We start from the raw sequence: 18,664 nt of genomic DNA on the forward strand, positions 1-18,664 counted from the left end.
AATGAGCTCCCTGCCGAGGTTTTTCCAAAGGGTTTTTCAGAAAAGGGGTAAAGAGTCTTTTGTCCATTAAGGATTACAATGGAGTGATTGGAATGGAAATTCCGTAAATCAAAAATTCAATAACGACGATAAATTTTGAATCTCCCATACAAATTTATTTGAACGCATATATCAATATGGAAGGCTTGATATTTTCTGTCATTTATCGAATCATATTCCTTTGGGAACAACTTTTTCATTTTGTGTTATGAATACAAAATGAAATCCAATTTTGGAAACTAAAATGCTGAAACCACTTTATTTTAGGCATCAATTCCCAAAAGTACTCAAGTTCGGCGATTATTAGATTAACCTTTAGAGTGGGGAACTAACCTGAAACCAATCGTGACCCAATTTAAATTAACGGTTATCGACAAAAGTATCAGATATTGGATACTAATGAATTATTGCCAGTAGTTTCGGGTCGCCAATTCGAATTTGTTCCCTTGAGGTATCGTTTGGTCTAAGTTATGAGATTATCACCAGAAAGGGATTGAACAAAGTTGTTTGATCAACTATGAAATCCGCTACAAGATATTTTATTCATATATTGTATTTCATACTATAACTCAATTGTGACCTTTTGGAGAAAACTGTGGTTAGGTTTTGGTGACGTTTTAAGAGGGACGCTATTATATCATCTCTCGACCATTGAACTCTCTTAATTGTCTTTTACGACGCTCACAGGAAAGGAAGGTGTGGCCTGTTCTATACTAGAGCCATACGGCTACAGGCTAATACAACGAAATAATTACACTTCTTCTCCCCCTTTTACAAAAGAACATTAAGGTAAAAAATAACCCTACTGTTCTCTTTTGTATGAAAGCATCAATACGCTATTTCGACATGACCTCGTTCATCTTATTTATTTATTCTTAAGTACAAATATGTGTACATGGCGGACTTAATGCTAAAAGCATTCTCTCCCAGTCAACCATAGAGAAGTGTCAGAATACTCGAATGCGGTACTACTAATTATTGATATACATACATACTAAAATTACATATATAAACGAATAAATATATATCATATATGATATATACTATATTATCATTTAAAAATTTTACGCCTTTTTTGAAAGATTGACAACAATGAAAAAAAATACTCATATAAAATTTTAGGAAATTAAAAAATTGCTATTAAACAATTCTTCTTCTTAAGATACCATCTCCTACCGGAGGTTGGCAATCACCTGGCGATCTTTATCTTATCCACCACCATTCTGAAAAGGGATTTGGTGCTAATTCAGAACCAATGCCTTAGCTTTTTTTTAACCTGGAAATTCAACATCTTCCCAGATGTCAGCATTCTTGGATTAAACAATAAAAAGGTTCTAATATAATTTAACTTTTGAAGTAATAAAAAAATTTATATAGAACCAACATGGCAGTAAACCCTAATTGAATGGATACAAACATTTATTTAGCCCACACATAACAATATCAAAATTGGTTTAGAATTAAGAAAAATCTCAGTTAACATACACAAGAAATACATATGCATGGAACAGCTACCTCCTTGAGGGGGGAAAGGGATTGTTAGTAATGAGGTCTAATAGCCCCGTTGCTAGCAATTGACACTATCAGGTCGACCTGGAAACCATCATGGTTAATTTTTGTCGAATTCATCATGGTGGGCCAACTGACCTGCATTCATTCACACCTATCATCGTTCCATTGATGCCTCGTTGGTGTATAACGATAGCGCGGGTGGGGTTACCATTCCATTTTTATCTATTAAAAACCTACCTCCTTAAAATCGATGAAAAAAATATGTCTTTCTGTAAACACTGTTGATTACTTATCACTTGTACCACACCCCAACCAGAAAGGATCACCCGAAACTTGTAATCTGAGGAGTAACTCTCAACATCTCAAATGTCTGCGCCTACTTACTTCCAAATGGAGATGACATTTTGATTTGAACTCTCAAGTGGGAGTGAGACGGTTTAATTTTGTACGCCATCTGCAGAACATGTAGGAACATTAGGAATGTAATAGTAATCCCATCAAAAACATAAAATGTAAAAAAAATGCCAAGTCTCCCAACGCAGTTCTTCTACTACAAAAAGTTGTGAAATTTCATATAAATCGATTACAATTATTTTGGTTAATGTCTATGGAAGTACTTATCCAAAAACTTTGTTATAAATTGTTATGTAAACAATTACCTATCAACATATACATACATATCTACATATATATATCAATAATGCACCATCTAATTATTTTTCGGTTTGCCCAATCGTTGACTGGTAGAGAACACCGTCCGGTGTTAAGTCCGCCAAATGTACAGAATTTTACTGTGCATTAAATTTTAAAAAAATATATACTACACGTTTTGGGATACTATAAGTGTGGTAAGTAATATATAAATCAATATAGTGGCATATCAATATTAAACGTTATTTCTATAATATTACTATAATTACTTGACAATTGCACAACAACATATTTTAACTAATAAAAGACACTATCCACAAGTACATTGTTCAGATTTTCTAAGTAATATTTTTTTTTTGTATATGTATGTTGTAATTTGTGTGCTGTAATTAATGCAAATAAAATTATCTATCTATCTATCTAATTTAAATAGTCGATTATGTATTAGATTGTTTTTATAATTATGGTGCTATTTTTTCCATTTTATGTAAATAAATAATGTATCTTCGGGATTTTTCACTTTTTCCCTACTTTATAGGCTAAACGCTAACTAAAATTCAAAATTTTAATTTTAATTGATTGCTAGAAGTACCTCAAACTTTTGATGATCGGTGAGTATTTCAGTGACAAAATAAAAAAAAAAATTGACTAATGATAATTTGTAAATTATAAAATGCAATTATTAAGTATATTAGCAATATATCTAGAATAGTATGCCCTCTTGATAATTAAATATTCAAATTTCTTGCTTTATTTACAATGAAGTCACAGATACATCAAGAGTGCCATGAGTCGCTACGAGAAAAGGATGGTACGGCTGCGTACTAGACTCGGCCGGAGCACTGCCGTGCCCCCTGATAACAATGCCTAGCTCTAGACATTGTAAATCTATCTTGTACTAAAGTAGGCGGAGTTTGTACTACTAACTTGGAACTAGATAATTAAGATATTGTTCTAAAAAAATCTACTTTAACGGTGACAAAACCAGTTATGTTGATTTAAAAACTGAACCGATTTTGATAAAACTTCTATAGGATCAATATGTAAATATATTAATTTATTAAAAAAAATATATCTTTTCATATAAAATAGAATTTTCTAAATTAATTCATAGATAACGAAGTTATGGAAGAAAGAAACGTTATTTTGAACAAATATACAACAGCACCCATACAAAAAAAAAAATATTAAAACTAAAAATAATAACAACAATAAAAAACTACGAAGCTAACTAAAAAAACTTTCCATCAGGTGGGACGTCAGCTTGTTTGCCATTCTAAGTAGCATAAAAAAACTGATAATTAAATACGTAGAAGAAAAAAATGATGACGAGGAAACAAAGAAACAAAAACATAATTGAATCCAGAACCTTCTTCTTTTTTGAAAAGTTTTCAAAAATAAAAAAAAAAAAAACAATGAAATAGAATACCTCCAGATAGAGTATCAAAATAAAACATACACTAGATTTTAAATCAAAAACTGCATCCAATTTGGTGTAATAACTTATGCATGATACTAAAACGGCATAATAAGAGCAAAGGAGCGAAAAAAGATTGATGCTCTCGAGATGTGGTGCTAGCGAAGGATGCTGAGAATTCCCTGGACAGCAAAGCGCACAAATATATCTATCCTGACGCGATTTCGCATAAAAGATAGGCTCTCGACAGTCTGCAACTTCGGTCATATTGCTCGACGACATCCGACAATCTGGACAAATTAATGGTTGTAGGCAAGATAGAGGGAAAAAAACCACGCGGACGATCGCCTAGTCGATGGTCAGACCAAGTAACCGCCGTTACGGGACTGTCGATTGCAGCTGCCCTACGTGAAGCTGAAGACCGTGCAAAATGGAATAACATCATAAGAGAGGCAACATATACCTTTCAAGGACACGACCTACAGTAATGAAGAGGACGAAGAGAGAGAGAGAGAGATACTAAAACAAACATACAAACAGACAGACAGACAAAATTGGACTGGCTGAAAACCAGCGCTGTGCAGCTGTACACATTGCGCTGGGACACTCACAGCTTCAGCTGAGCCGGTTCCTTTTGCCTAGTACGGGACACTTCTTGTATATGTTTTTTCTATATTTTCTATTGTGATTATGTGTTTACTGACCATAAATGTTTTCTATTCAATTCTAATTTCTAAAATTTATGGTTTAGACTTCCATTGGTCTTATTAAGACCCATAGGTACCCTTCTTTGCATAATGGTGGAAATTTCCATTGTAACATTGTATGCCCAAACATTATATAAAAGACCAAGTTCACTTTAAGTTGACCGTGTCTGATTACCTTTTTAATGTCCATTGCAGAAAAAAACGTAGCGGTCAAATTTATTGTTCAACCATTTTTCCTTTAATTTTGAAAGTGAATTATATCACCTTGATTTATTTCACTTATAAAAAAATTATACAAAGAAGGGTTAATGAACTTCGAATGTCACAGGACATAAATCATAAACCATGTCGACTTCAAAAATCTATTATGAATTGTCGCGCAACATGGCCACAAAAAAGACAAATTGAAAACCTGCTCCCTCCGCTCGGAAGCAGTGAGAAACTGAGAATGTTCGCCCCCCTTCACTAACGACATCATTAGGGTAAGTTCTTACCCAGCAGTATTACGAATGATTCCTTTCAAAGGGTCGAAGAAAGAAAATTATGAATAATAAATTATTTCCTTGGGGTCGCTAACAAGCGAGTCGCCTCAAAATAAAGGAGCCCCCGAATTTGGGATCTTTAGATATTCGTTATGTAATAATAATTGAATAAGACAAATAAAAAAAAATATTGATTTATTTAAAAAAAAAAACTAAAAAATAGCAAAAAAAATTAAACGAAAAATTTCATAGTATAACTAGCTTTGGAAAAAAAGGTTTTTTATACAACTTAGAATGGCAAACAAGCTGACGGCCCACCTGATGGAAAGTGGTAACCGTCGCCTATAGACATGAGCAGTACCATGGACATAACAGAGTATACTGTTTCGCCCATGATTAAGAGGCGACCTCGTATAGGCAAACACAGTGTAGGACGACGAAATCGGTTTACAACTAACGACGACGTCATGTAACAACATTTATATGTACAAAGAAATTCAAATTTAGAATTACCATTTCGAAGTAAACTGCATATCATTTTGGACTGTCATCAAATTATTTGCTAGCATAGTGCAGTCATTATCATCGCTCCGCATTGCATATTAATCAATGTCGGATGCACTCGGTGTCTGTGTGTCTGTCACTAAGAGCTCGTAAATTACAGCTGACTGTTATTACAATACTGTGTTTAATGTTGAAAGAGTTAAATAGGACACTTCTGTGTATCCGTCGACGGGCATAATTAGTTTTTAATTACGTGTTAGCAACTATAAACTCAGTTTTATTTTTAAAATGGCTTAATTGAATACTTTGTAACTGAAATATTGTTCTTCTGAACTGAAACTCTTTGAGTTGTAGAAAACATTTTTTTACACAAGTTAAAAATAAAAAGAAATTTACAAATAGATACTACACAAAAAAAAACTGGCGACTTAAATCGAAAAAAGTAAGTTAATTTTGCTCCACTAAAATGGCAACTGCAATCGTGGTCAAATAATTATAAAACAAATACATTTTACTCAAATATTGACATTATAATAAATTAAGCACATTTCATTCCGTATGACTTATCGATGATTTGATTTTTTTTTGTTATTAAAACATTGTTACAGTAAATAGTAATTAATACTACTCAAATAATTTAATTTAAATATATATATATATATATATATATATATATATATATATATATATATATATATATATATATATATATATTATACAACGGAGAATGGCAAACAAGCTGACGGCCTACCTAAAGTAGTAACCGTCGCCTATAGACATGAACAGTACCATGGACAACAGAGTATAGTGTTTCGCCCATAATACCCCCCATGCGTTGCCATTCCTGTGGACTCAGGTGTTATTCCTCTGTACCCTGTAAATTCACGCCATATCCCTTCAAACCGAAACACAGCCATGCAAACACAACTGCTTCACGGTTGAAACACGAATGGGACAGAGGTACCCAAGCAATCGACTTTTATACAAAGTCAAATTTAATTATTATTAGCCTCCTTATTAAAGTCGGTTAAAATTACAATTAAGTAGGCGAATCCATTATATAACACAATAACGAGTTCTATACAAAATTCATATTGAGAGAACTCCTAAAATCAAGGAGAATATTCCAAGAGATTGGTAATAAACAACGTCATACTTGTTAAACAAACTTTCTGGAGCATTAGTAATTCGGAAATATTGATCTACAATGGCATGTAGATGGAGTAACTGCCAACAAATGCTTCGACAAAAACAACCTGACGTTTTTGAAAATGGCGCGCTTTTAAATTTCTATTAAACTTGTAATTTTATATTCCCTTTTTAATTTCGTCGCAACGCGCTTGTAATGACACTGGTATTGCAGGCGTTCATAGACTACGGTAACCGCTTTGTATCAGGTGAGCCGTATGCTTGTTTGCCACCTCAGTGGTATAAAAAATTTGAATGTTCAATATGAACTTTAATGGTGAATGTACCGATAAACAAAAAAACGTTCCGTTCCGTATATATATATATAGATAGATAGATACTCTTTATTATTTCCTCCAAACGATCACAATAGTAAACTTATTATAAATATAAATAATTACAAGAAATAATTACAATGAGAAAACAATAGGCGACCTTATCGCTAAGAGCGATCTCTTCCAGGCAACCTTTGGATGGAGAGGAGTAATTATAAACAATTTGGTGGGAGGCACGATGAAAAATTTTGTTAGTTCTAAATATGGAAGATGTGATATATATACTACTAGTCATTTATTGTATTTCTCATACGTATTCCAGTCATATTTATATATTTATGCATTGTAGCCTGTTTTAACTCGTACCTGACTAATTTTATTTTAAATCTAAACAACTTTATTTAAAGTCTAAAAACTACGTACTTGACTGTCCGTTTTTGACACTGTAGCATGCTCCATCTAAAAGTGTACAATCTATGACAAATACTAATAAATAAGTGTGCGCGAGAATCATTAAAGGTGTTACATACTTTGGAAAACAATATGCATAAATTTTAAACAATAATTACGCCATGAATAAAAGATTCCCAAAGTTCAGTTAGTAACTTCAGTCTTCATATTAAATGTACAATTTTGTAAATTGCCACCGAACGGTATTGTTGTATTTTAATAAGCGGCGCCCTTCAATACGCACTGGACAATTTTTATTCAATCAAAATTTTTCTAAATCTAAAAGACATCTAAAAGAAGAAAGTTCGCTATAATTGGTTTGTTTTTTTTTTTATTATTATTTCATTCTTTTATACGTTGACAGATATTTTCATTAACTCTGGTTGGATTTTATTAACATTTCAATTGACTTTAAAATGGTTTATAATTGTATTGTATTTTTTTTTTTACGTTTTTTACTCTCATTACTCCGTCAGCACAATTGAAGTCAGTTTAATTTGTCTAATTTGTATTAAATTTAATTTATAATAATTTTTATATAGATTTATATATATTATAATTTTATATTTTTATAATAATTTGTAATTTGTATTTAAAAATGTTTTTAAATTATTTCTAAAATTATAAAAGATTGTTTATTTATAAATAAGGGCTACTATATATATGTACATTTAGTAAATTAATATAATATAGGGAAATTAACTAATAAAGGAAATTTAATGTTCATAGTAAATAAAATGGTAAAAAAAGCAAAATATATAAAACAAATAATAATTTCATATAATTTTAATATAAGGTGACTAACATGCAAAAATACAATCGAACTGAGAACCCCCTTTTCGAAGTCGATTAAAAAGCTGACTACACTCATCTTAATTTTGACCATGCTACTCTAGCTACGAGAGAGTAATCTAAATTTACAAATAATTAATACCTGACAATGATAATAAAAATCTGAGATTTATAGGACAAGAATGAATGGAGATGTCGGTAGGGATCGCCCTAGATGGACATACGAGTATGTCGACCAAATAGGCGACGTGCTATGAAAGAGCCAAATTAAAAGTACCCGTAACCGGCGAGCGTGTATGAAAAGCTTGATGAATGTGAAAGAAGCGAAAGAGGCTTGTTTAAATCGAAATAATAGTAAAGGCATGACAGATATATATTGTAGCCTAAGGAAATGCCCTTTATTGAATCCTGAAGTTACACATTAATAATCGCCGAGGATAGCCGTGGTTTGGTTTTGGCATAGTTCCGCAGCGACATAAAAACTCTCCAGGCGCCCAAAATTAGTTTTAGTCCAACATAGATTTAAGTTGTGGTTTAATTTAAGTTATCAGTTCATCCATTATATTTTGTACAAAAGTCGATTGCTTGGGTACATCTGTCCCATTCGTGTTTCAACCGTGAAGCAGTTGTGTTTGCATGGCTGTGTTTTGGTTTGAAGGGTGGTATATGGCATGAATTTAATGGGTACAGAGGAATAACATCTGAGTCCTCAGGAACGGGAACGCATGGGGGTATCATGGGCGAAACAGTATACTCTGTTATGTCCATGGTACTGCTCATGTCTATAGGCGACGGTTACCACTTTCCATCAGGTGGGCCGTCAGCTTGTTTGCCATTCTAAGTTGTATAATATATATATATATATATATATATATATATATATATATATATATATATATATATATATATATATATATATATATATATATATATATATATATATATATATATATATATATATTTGTAAAACCTGACACTGGCGTGGTAACAGTACAAAATCAACCAAACGAAACTTGTAAATTCCTTGACTGGAAATTGACTACACGGTTTTTCAAGTCCACTTGTAACATAATAGTTTTTGAGTTTGAGAGTCTCGCCACTATCGCATTAAGAATTGAGAAAACAATGATACAAAACCATTGATATAAGACAAAAGCATAGATTCACAATACCGTCAAACAGAGAATTAATGTAAAACCATCCCAATTCTAACTGCGCTGTCGGTATTCGCTAAAAAGCAGCTGGGCTCACAGAACTGTCGATTTGAAGACTAGGATGTGGTAATTTTTTAACTTAGAATGGCAAACAAGCTGACGGTCCACCTGATGGAAAGTGATAACCGTCGCCTATAGACATGAGCAGTACCATGGACATAACAGAGTATATTGTTTCGCCCATGATACCCCCCATGCGTTGCCATTCCTGAGGACTCAGGTGTTATTCCTCTGTACTCCAGTAAATTCACGCCATATCCCACCCTTCAAACCGAAACACAGCCATGCAAACACAACTGCTTCACGGTTGAAACACGAATGGGACAAGGGTACCCAATCAATCGACTTTTGTACAAAGTCTCCCTCTGGTATGTAATGAAATTATAGAGCAAAGAAACATAATGTCTCAGTCCACAGGAATGGCAACTCGTCAGAGCTATCACCTCAAATCACCAGCATTAATGTTTCCGAAGGATAAGCAAGCTGAAATGGCAATGGGCTGGTCATATAGCTCGAAGAACCGACAACCGATGGGGAAGAAAGGTTCTTAAGTGGTGACCGTGTACGGGTAAACGCAGGGTAGGACAGCCCCTCCCACTGGATGGAGTAACAACCTGAAATATGTTGCATGGAGTCAGTGGATGCAGGTGGCTTAGAACCGTTCTTTATAGCAGTCTATGGGGGAAGCTTATGTCCAGCAGTAGACGGATAATGGCTGAAATGATGAAGCTTGTTTACAATCGTGGTAGTAGAAAAAAAAGGCGCTCTATTTCGCGTAGAAAATAGAGAGCATTTTTGAAAGCCGATTGTGTATCTAGAGTTTTTTTGTTTATCAATGTAAAAACACAATTGTACCTACGTTATACCCTTAAGAATACTTCAAAGGAAGTTAGCTTTGCCGAGCTCTGTTACTAACAAACAGTTGCAGTGTTCTTGTACTATTCTTTGAACTACAAAAGTTGTTAAGGCAGCATACAAAGGGAGTTACGTCGCTTCCTTATTCGAATTAAAATCCAGTCTCGGACTCACGCTGTGGTTCATAATTGAAGATTTTTTTGCTCCACAAAAAGGAGCTACTTAAAAAAAAATAAGTAAATAATGCCTAATTAAATCCTTACTAATATAATAATGATAATAATAAGAAATCTAAATAATAATAACTTTATATTAACTTAATATAATAAAAATGAAATTGAGTTTTTTTTATACAACTTAGAATGACAAACAAGCTGGCGGCCCACCTGATGGAAAGTGGTAACCATCGCCTAAAAACATGAGCAGTACCATGGACATAACAGAGTAGACTGTTTCGCTCATGATACCCCCCATGCGTTGCCATTCCTGAGGACCCAGATGTTATTCGTCTGTACCCTGTAAATTCACGCCATATCCCACCCTTCAAACCGAAACACAGCCATGCGAACACAACCGCTTCACGGTAGAAACACGAATAGGACAGAGGTACCCAAGCATTCAACTTTTGTACAAAGTCTCCCTCTGGTTTGTTTGTTTGTTACGTTATAGAGCCCTAAACAGAATTAAACAATAGATGCTGCTGGAATCGAGGCTTACGGTTTTTGTCGATTATTTTGTAATTAAAGATAATTTGAAAGTGGCAGATGATACGCGAACTTTTCCTGAATGAATTATAAACCACACAATCGCAATATTTATTGCAAATATATGTGTTTTATTTACAAAGTTGAAAAATACAAAAACATAGAAACACACATATATATATATATATATATATATATATATATATATATATATATATATATATATATATATATATATATATATATTTAAAAGTATATAAATACAGTTAAAAAAATTTTGCCTCAAATTTTCTTTAATTAGATAACAATCAACAAAACATTCTAGTCTCGATTCTAGCGCCATCTTATTTTTCGTGTCCAGGGAGCCTACCATGAAATGAAATTCCGAAGTTTCGGACTCAATTTCGTGTTTTCGTTCATACCTAATATGGCCCAATTAATGGAGTTTTACATTTTGATCGTCATAAATCCTATCATAAAAGTCCAAACTAATAATATTTTAATTGTTTAATGTTTTTAAACGGTATGTATTATGTAATTTGAATATCAAATTTGTGTTTCGTTCGGCTCCGAAATTTCGGAAAACATTTCATGGTAGGCCCTCAGTTTTGTTTAGTGACCAACCACCTCAACCATTTCATTAATCACAATGAAATTTAATATACACGGAATATACAGTGTACAAAGACGTAGGTAAAATCTAGTAACCTACAATAGGTTATTAATTTATTATTTGTTATAATTAGTTTTTTTTATTTATTTCTTTTTTTTTATTTATAATGCAATGTGCATTATAAATAAAAAAAAAAGAAATAAATAAAAAAATCTGCAATAAAATTCTGTAATAAAATTTTATTTCGTAAAATGCAGTCTTTTACTCCGCAAAGTAAAACTTACACGGAATAAAATTTACACGGAACCAACACAAGCATATTGTTTATAAAAAGTATTATACCCAAATTGATTCGAAATTCGCTTCACAAACGCGTGAAGCAACCACAAAAAATACGAACGAATCGAGACTCTCCTCGTTGTGGAAGTCGTTTCAAAATGTGTGTGAGATCTTTAAATGCCTTACCTTTTATCCCAACGGAAGCTCCATCAAGTTTAGCACGACGCCATTAACTTGCCGGAAACGCGGCCATTTTTCCAGTTCCTACTTCCTGTTGCTATCTTGATTCAGTAGTGGTGTATGTACCAATTGTTAGGGGATAGCGGATTTATGAAACAACATCGTACGCGTGATCAGGTGGCCTACCATGAAATGAAATTCCGAAATTTCGGGTTCAATTTCGTGTTTTTGTTCGTATCAAAATAGACCCAGTAAATGGAGATTAACATTTCGTTCATCATAAATCTTATTCTAATAGTCCAAAGGAACGATATTTTACATTTTTAATAATTTTAAACAGCATGTATTATGTAATTTTGACATCAAATTTCTGTTGCGTTCGTGCCCGAAATTTCGGAAAATACTTCATGGTAGGCCCTCAGATTATATTGAATGATCGGTTCCCTCTCTCTCTCTCTCTCTCTCTTGGTCCTCTTCATTACTGAAGGTCGTGTCCTTGAAAGGTGTCTGTTGCCTCTCTTATGATGTTATTCCATTTTGCACGGTCTTCAGCTTCTCGCAGATCGATTCCAATGTAGCCTATATCCGTCTTCATTTCAAATACTACTAATAATAATTAATTATAAACGTATAACATTTTTTACATCGGTACGTATATATTTAAAAAAATCATTTCTTTAATTTTGATTTATATCAATCAACTACTAAGGGTACAAAATATCATTAATTTTTTACCAGAGGGAGACTTTGTACAAAAGTCGATTGCTTGGGTACCTCTGTCCCATTCGTGTGTCTACCGTGAAGCAGTTGTGTTTGCATGGCTGTGTTTCAGTTTGAAGGGTGGGATATGGCATGAATTTACTGGGTACAGTGGAATAATACCTGAGTCCACAGGAATAGCAACGCATATATAGGGGGTATCATGGGCGAAACAGTATACTCTGTTATGTCCAGGGTACTGCTCATGTCTATAGGCGACGGTTACCATTTTTCATCAGGTGGGCCGTCAGCTTATTTGCCATTCTAAGTTGTATAAGAAAAAAATTCCTTTACATCTATTCTCCGATATCACATTTCATGTTTTTTTTAAAGTTAAATAAGTATCTATTATTCTATGGTGCACGATCTCCAATTTTATTTCATTACCTCACATCAAGTGGGATTGAGATTACTCTCTACTGTAGTAAAATATAAAAGTAAAATAAAAACAAAATATAAGTATACCTGTAGTTGAAATGAGAAACTGCTTCGTTATCATCATATTAGCCGCTATCTATCCAGTGAAGAACATAGACCTCCCATACATATACATATATACATATGTATGGTATTTGTGTGTATGTATGTATATATATATGTGTGTGTGTATGTGTATATATATATATATATTCTTATATATATATATATATATATATATGTATATTCTTATCTTTCATGTTTATATATATATATATATATATATAATGATTTATAATTTATGTAAATATTTATTTTAACTTCTGTTTTAGCACTACTACTGCCCACTCACTACTTCCTATGCCACTGTGTTAGGTTGACTGGAAGAGATCTCTTTTAGAGATAAGTTCGCCTTTGCTAACATTGTTATTAACTTATTGTTGTTACTGAATGTTTTAGTGTAATAAAGAATATATATATAGACTGGCATAAAGAACGGTCCTGCGGTACCTGCATCTACTATAATGTAACTCCATCTAGTGGGGATTTTTTAAACTAAATTGATTACTATAAAAATTACACTAATAATTTATCCAAATTATCATAATTATTAATTATTCAAGTTGTTATATTAATTACTATTATTAATGCAATTAACAATGCGATTCGATGTAATATACATATGTTACTTATTATTTAATTTTATCTATATGTAATCAAGTTTTTTTACTGAAGTATATCAAAATCAAAGGTTCCGAATCTACAGGCACAAATTTTTGATAAGATAAAAATATTCCTAGACTGTATAGCTGATAAATAAAAACTCCCTTTACCAAGATATTTATCTAAAAAGATTAGATTTTGATTAAGAAAGATAAAACCAGTTGTTAAAATATTTATTATGATTTTTTTACTTAATAAATAAAATAAATAAATAAATAAAATGTTTGGCCACCTACTATTTCAGACTTTATTCTTTCTTTATTGTACACAAAACATACTGTTAATCACAATTCATTATAAACATAATGTACAAAGGCGAGCTTATCTCCAATAAGAGATTTCTTCCAGCAAAACTTTTCCATGTTAATTGTTTTATTTTAAAAATAAATATATAATGTATAAACACATAAGATCCACAAAGAATAATACAAACTACACATTATAAATTACACTTTAATTCCTTCTACCCAAAGGTTGTATAAAGGAGATTGCTTATCAGTAAAACCGTCTCTTGTACTATACTAAATTTATTGAGACTCCTTCTTCAATTCATGTAAATTACTGCAATAAAGTACTAAAATTGCAGTGTCGTATTTTGGAAACACCGCTACAGAAATTGTGTGTTTACAAAAAGCTTTGTACTTCAGGCAAAGAATAAGTTACCCCTTCTATTCCTGTAGGTGTCGTAAGAGGCTACTAAGGGAACTTAATGGTCGAAAGATGAGCAATAACGATTCTCTTAAAACATCACCAAGGCTTAACTGCGGTTGCCAACCCGCTAGCCAAGCGTGGTAAGTACTGGAAAATCCTACCAATAGAGATAGGCCTATGTTCAGCAGTGGAAAATTAACAGCTGATATGCTATGGGGTGGTAATATGTTAAATAAATAAATAATAAAATTCAACGTGTCCTCAGTTCTTCTCTATAATTATTATAATACAAGTAACTAACAATTGTCGTAAAACGACAAAAAGGCAGTGAGTTCATTAATTTCCCATTACTTATGTATATGGACTAAATAAAAATAAATAGCCCATAAAAAGCCCTCTAACAACCGCATTCATTTTTCAAAACCTTCCCATCTCTCAAACACATTAGATAGATACATAGATACTCTTTATTGTTTCCTCCAAAAGATTACAATAGTAAACTTATTATAAATACAAATAATTACAAGAAATAATCACAATGAGAAAACAATAGGCGACCTTATCGCTAAGAGCGATCTCTTCCAGGCAACCTTTGGATGGAGAGGTACATACACATTTACGAAATTTTATTAAAATCGGTTAAGATATCCTTTATCATAATTCTTCCAGAATTTTGTTTTGTCGCTGTCGCTTATAACTTAGGGCTCTGCATCTAGTATGTAAGGATCCATGGACATACTTAAAAATAACAAAACAAAGATGACCTGAAGTATTTGTCCTGTCTACTTATTTTCTTTTAATAATTTCCCACTTATATAAAGCTAGTTATACACATAAAGTATCCAATAAATTAAGTTTTAAAATGTAACCTATTCGTGTACTAAATTTCTTTCAAATCCATTTATTTGCGCTTGTGTGCCCATTAAAAAAAATATAAACAGGTTGTGTCGAGCTATTATTATTGATATAGCTATTGATATATAAATATCATTAATATATACCATGGACTGCAACAGAGTATACTGTTAAATGCTTCTGAGGACTCGTATTATTTCTTCCTCAGGTGTAAATTGTGACAAAACTTGCAAACACAATACTTTACGAATGGGACATAAGCCAATCGACTTTTGGTCTCTCTCTGTGCTAATAGACAATCTGAATATATTTTTCGAGAACATATTCGCATTCAATATATATTTAAAATACCTGTGTTAATATCAGGCATAAAAATATCATTTATATTTACTCAAATTAAAAGTTTCTTCCTCATTGTAATTTTTCTTTTTGAGCATAAGCCTAATGTGCTTGTTTTTTGAGTGTCCAGTAAACTCCAAAAAGCCCTTGTTAATATATCAAGGCTTTTTACATTAATATTTAGATTTTTTAATAAATGTAATTTTTTTATACCACTGAGGTGGCAAACAAGCATACAGCCCACCTGATGGTAAGCGGTTACCGTAGCCTATGAACGCCTGCAATACCAGGGGCATTACGCGCGCGTTGCCGACCCTGAAGAAACCACTTTACCCCCCTTTCAAAAAACCCCATGCTGTAGTCTCTTGGAAAAACCTCGGTATCGAGCTCATTCCATAACCTGAGTGTGACTAAAACCGCGCAATACGTGACCATCTAGACTGTAGGGTATGAGGGTGAACTCCCTATCGATGGCGAGCCTTACGATGGTAAAAAGTGACCGTGGGCATCATATTGAACAATTTCTCTTTGCACAATCCGTTGTACACGCAGAGTGAGGCAAAATCTCTTCTAAGATTCGTCTTCTTCTAAGATTAAAAGATCTTCTAAGGGTTCGATACCACTTGCAAGCATGGGATCATCGACAATTCTCATAGCTCGTCGTTGCACTGAGTCGAAGGGTTCAAGCTGGTATCTAGATGCTCCCGCCAATAAGTGATAGCAATACTCCATATGGGGCCGGATTTAAAAGTGTGTTTGTTTGTTATGACATAGTAGACCAAACCAATCATTATAAAATTTGAAATATATGGGATGGAAAAGGATATAGATTTACTTACTTCTTGGCTACGGTCAACGAATATACGCTCACGCGAACGAAGTCGATGATAAAGGCTAGCCAAATACATAAAACTATAAATAAATGCTCAAGTTATTATCCTACCGCAATCTTTTATTTCCCGTTTGTTTATGATACTCTATAGAGGAATATTACGACAACAAAAACGGCCATAAACTCTAAGTCGTCCAACTAAGAACTTTATTCAAAGTAGAACAATGAAAGCGACTTATATTGCTTCGTCTAGCCTTAACTATTTAAAGTTTCGCCATAAATTTAAATATGAATATGTCGTTTCAACAAGAAGGAAGTACCGAGCGAGCTTGGAATAAAATAAGGTTTAAATCACACCATTGCGTAATTGTGGGGTCTTATACACAAATCTTTACTAATATTATAAATGTGAAAGTGATTTTGTTTGTTTGCTACCTCTTATCGTCATAACTGCTCTACTAATCACTATTAAGTTTGGTATAAATGTACTATATAGGACGGAGAAGAGCATAAGTTACTTTTTATCTCGATATATGAATATATCCCAGTTACGTGAAGTCGCGAATGACAGCTAGTTTCATTTAATTTTTTTTTCATTTCATTTCATCCAGAAATATTTCATTTCATTTCTAGTAATAAATAAATAAGTTTTAATAAATAAAAATTGTGTGTGTACATAATCTGTATTATCTGTATCATTCTTTGAAGAGAACAGTAAAGTTTTCAATCATTCATTCATTTACAACAATAATCTTTGATATGGTAGTCAGAGATATTGTTGTGTGTGTGTGTGTGTGTGTGTGTGTGTGTGTGTGTGTGTGTGTGTGTGTGTGTGTATGTGTGTGTTTGTGTGTGTGTGTGTGTGTGTTTTGTCGTTGTGACGAATGTAACACGTTTTCAGATTTTACAAAGCATATTAGAATGAATCGTACACAAGCGCTGTCACTTGGATTAATTTTCTATGCAAATTTGCCGTCACGCTTGCAGTAGTTGCAAATACTAAGCTCCGAGTAAAGATCTAATAATTTGCCTGAAGATGCTTCATTTAGAGGTAAAAGAAAATGGTAGTAACAGTGATGGTCATTCTTCGAGTGTTGGTCGTTAGACAAACAGTAACGGTAGAGTAATTAAACAAAATAATTCTAATCAAATAACCAGTAATATGGACTTCCGCAAGGTAATACCTAGTTCAGTAAAATAAAAAACGAGATGAACTTGACAATGTGAAGGTTTCCTTATGGCAACATAAAATAAATGTTACTATTATTAAAGATGATACTAACTATCTACTTCAAAAGATGCTCAAGAATCTTTAATTACTCTTCGAAGAAGTTTGTACAGCAGGTAACTGGCTATCAAGCACAGAAAGGAGCAAGCAATAAACGTTAGCGAAAAATAAATATACAAGTCTTTAACCGAGTTAACCGAGTAACTCGCTAGTTGTGCTTTCAACTTGTTTACGGTGTAACAGGCGGTTGATTTTAACTTTAGCGCTAAAATTGTTTTCTATAGAATATTCTCAACTAACATCCAGTTATAATTGTTTAATATTTCAATTTTATTTAACTGCTTTAGTTCCGTCATGATTTTATATTATTCCAGCAATTGTAATGCACGCAACATTATTCATCAACTGCTCTGTGAAGTTCGTCCAGATTAAATTCGAATATTCTCTATTCTATTTGTACAAGTTGTGTGTACGTTTAATCAAAGTTTAACAGAAGTAGAATAGTAGTTTCTATTGTCAGAGCTGTTTTTTTTTTATCGTGAACTTAAAATAACACTCAATTTCTCTAAATTTCACTAAGCATATTTCAATTTTACATTATAAGCGAGTAAACTTAGTGAACTTGGTCCATAATGATATTTGCTATATTTAGTGAAAAAAATTGACAAATTAAAAATTACAAGATCTTTTTACGACGTGGGTACATCTATCAGACTGGTACCAGCTAAAACATGATGGTGTTCTATGTTTTCAAGGCCATAGATTGGTTTTAGCATTCGATCCTAATCTATGTAGTAACATAGGTTAGGATTCGGATTATATAATAAACCTGCTTCTCACGTATGATAACATTTCCCAGTTTCCCTTGCTCCACCGTCATTCTTTGGACACCTATAATGAAGATAAACTAAGCAAGAGCTTCCACAATATAATATCCCAAGACAAAAATCGCTTCTCGATAAAACTTCCAACTAGATATTTGCCTATAGCCAATAATA

At 32.8% G+C, this 18,664-nt stretch overlaps 1 long non-coding RNA gene across 1 annotated transcript in view; it reads right to left on the reverse strand.

Moving 5' to 3' along the window:
• The window catches only part of LOC128200439 (uncharacterized), a 33,089-nt gene that overhangs the window by 14,238 nt on the left and 187 nt on the right, over positions 1–18,664 (reverse strand). The gene's annotated exons all lie outside the window — the stretch shown is intronic.

The sequence above is a fragment of the Galleria mellonella genome, unplaced genomic scaffold (assembly GCF_026898425.1).
Source record: "Galleria mellonella isolate WM207_F2 unplaced genomic scaffold, CSIRO_AGI_GalMel_v1 utg184, whole genome shotgun sequence".
Taxonomy (NCBI): Eukaryota; Metazoa; Arthropoda; class Insecta; order Lepidoptera; family Pyralidae; genus Galleria; species Galleria mellonella.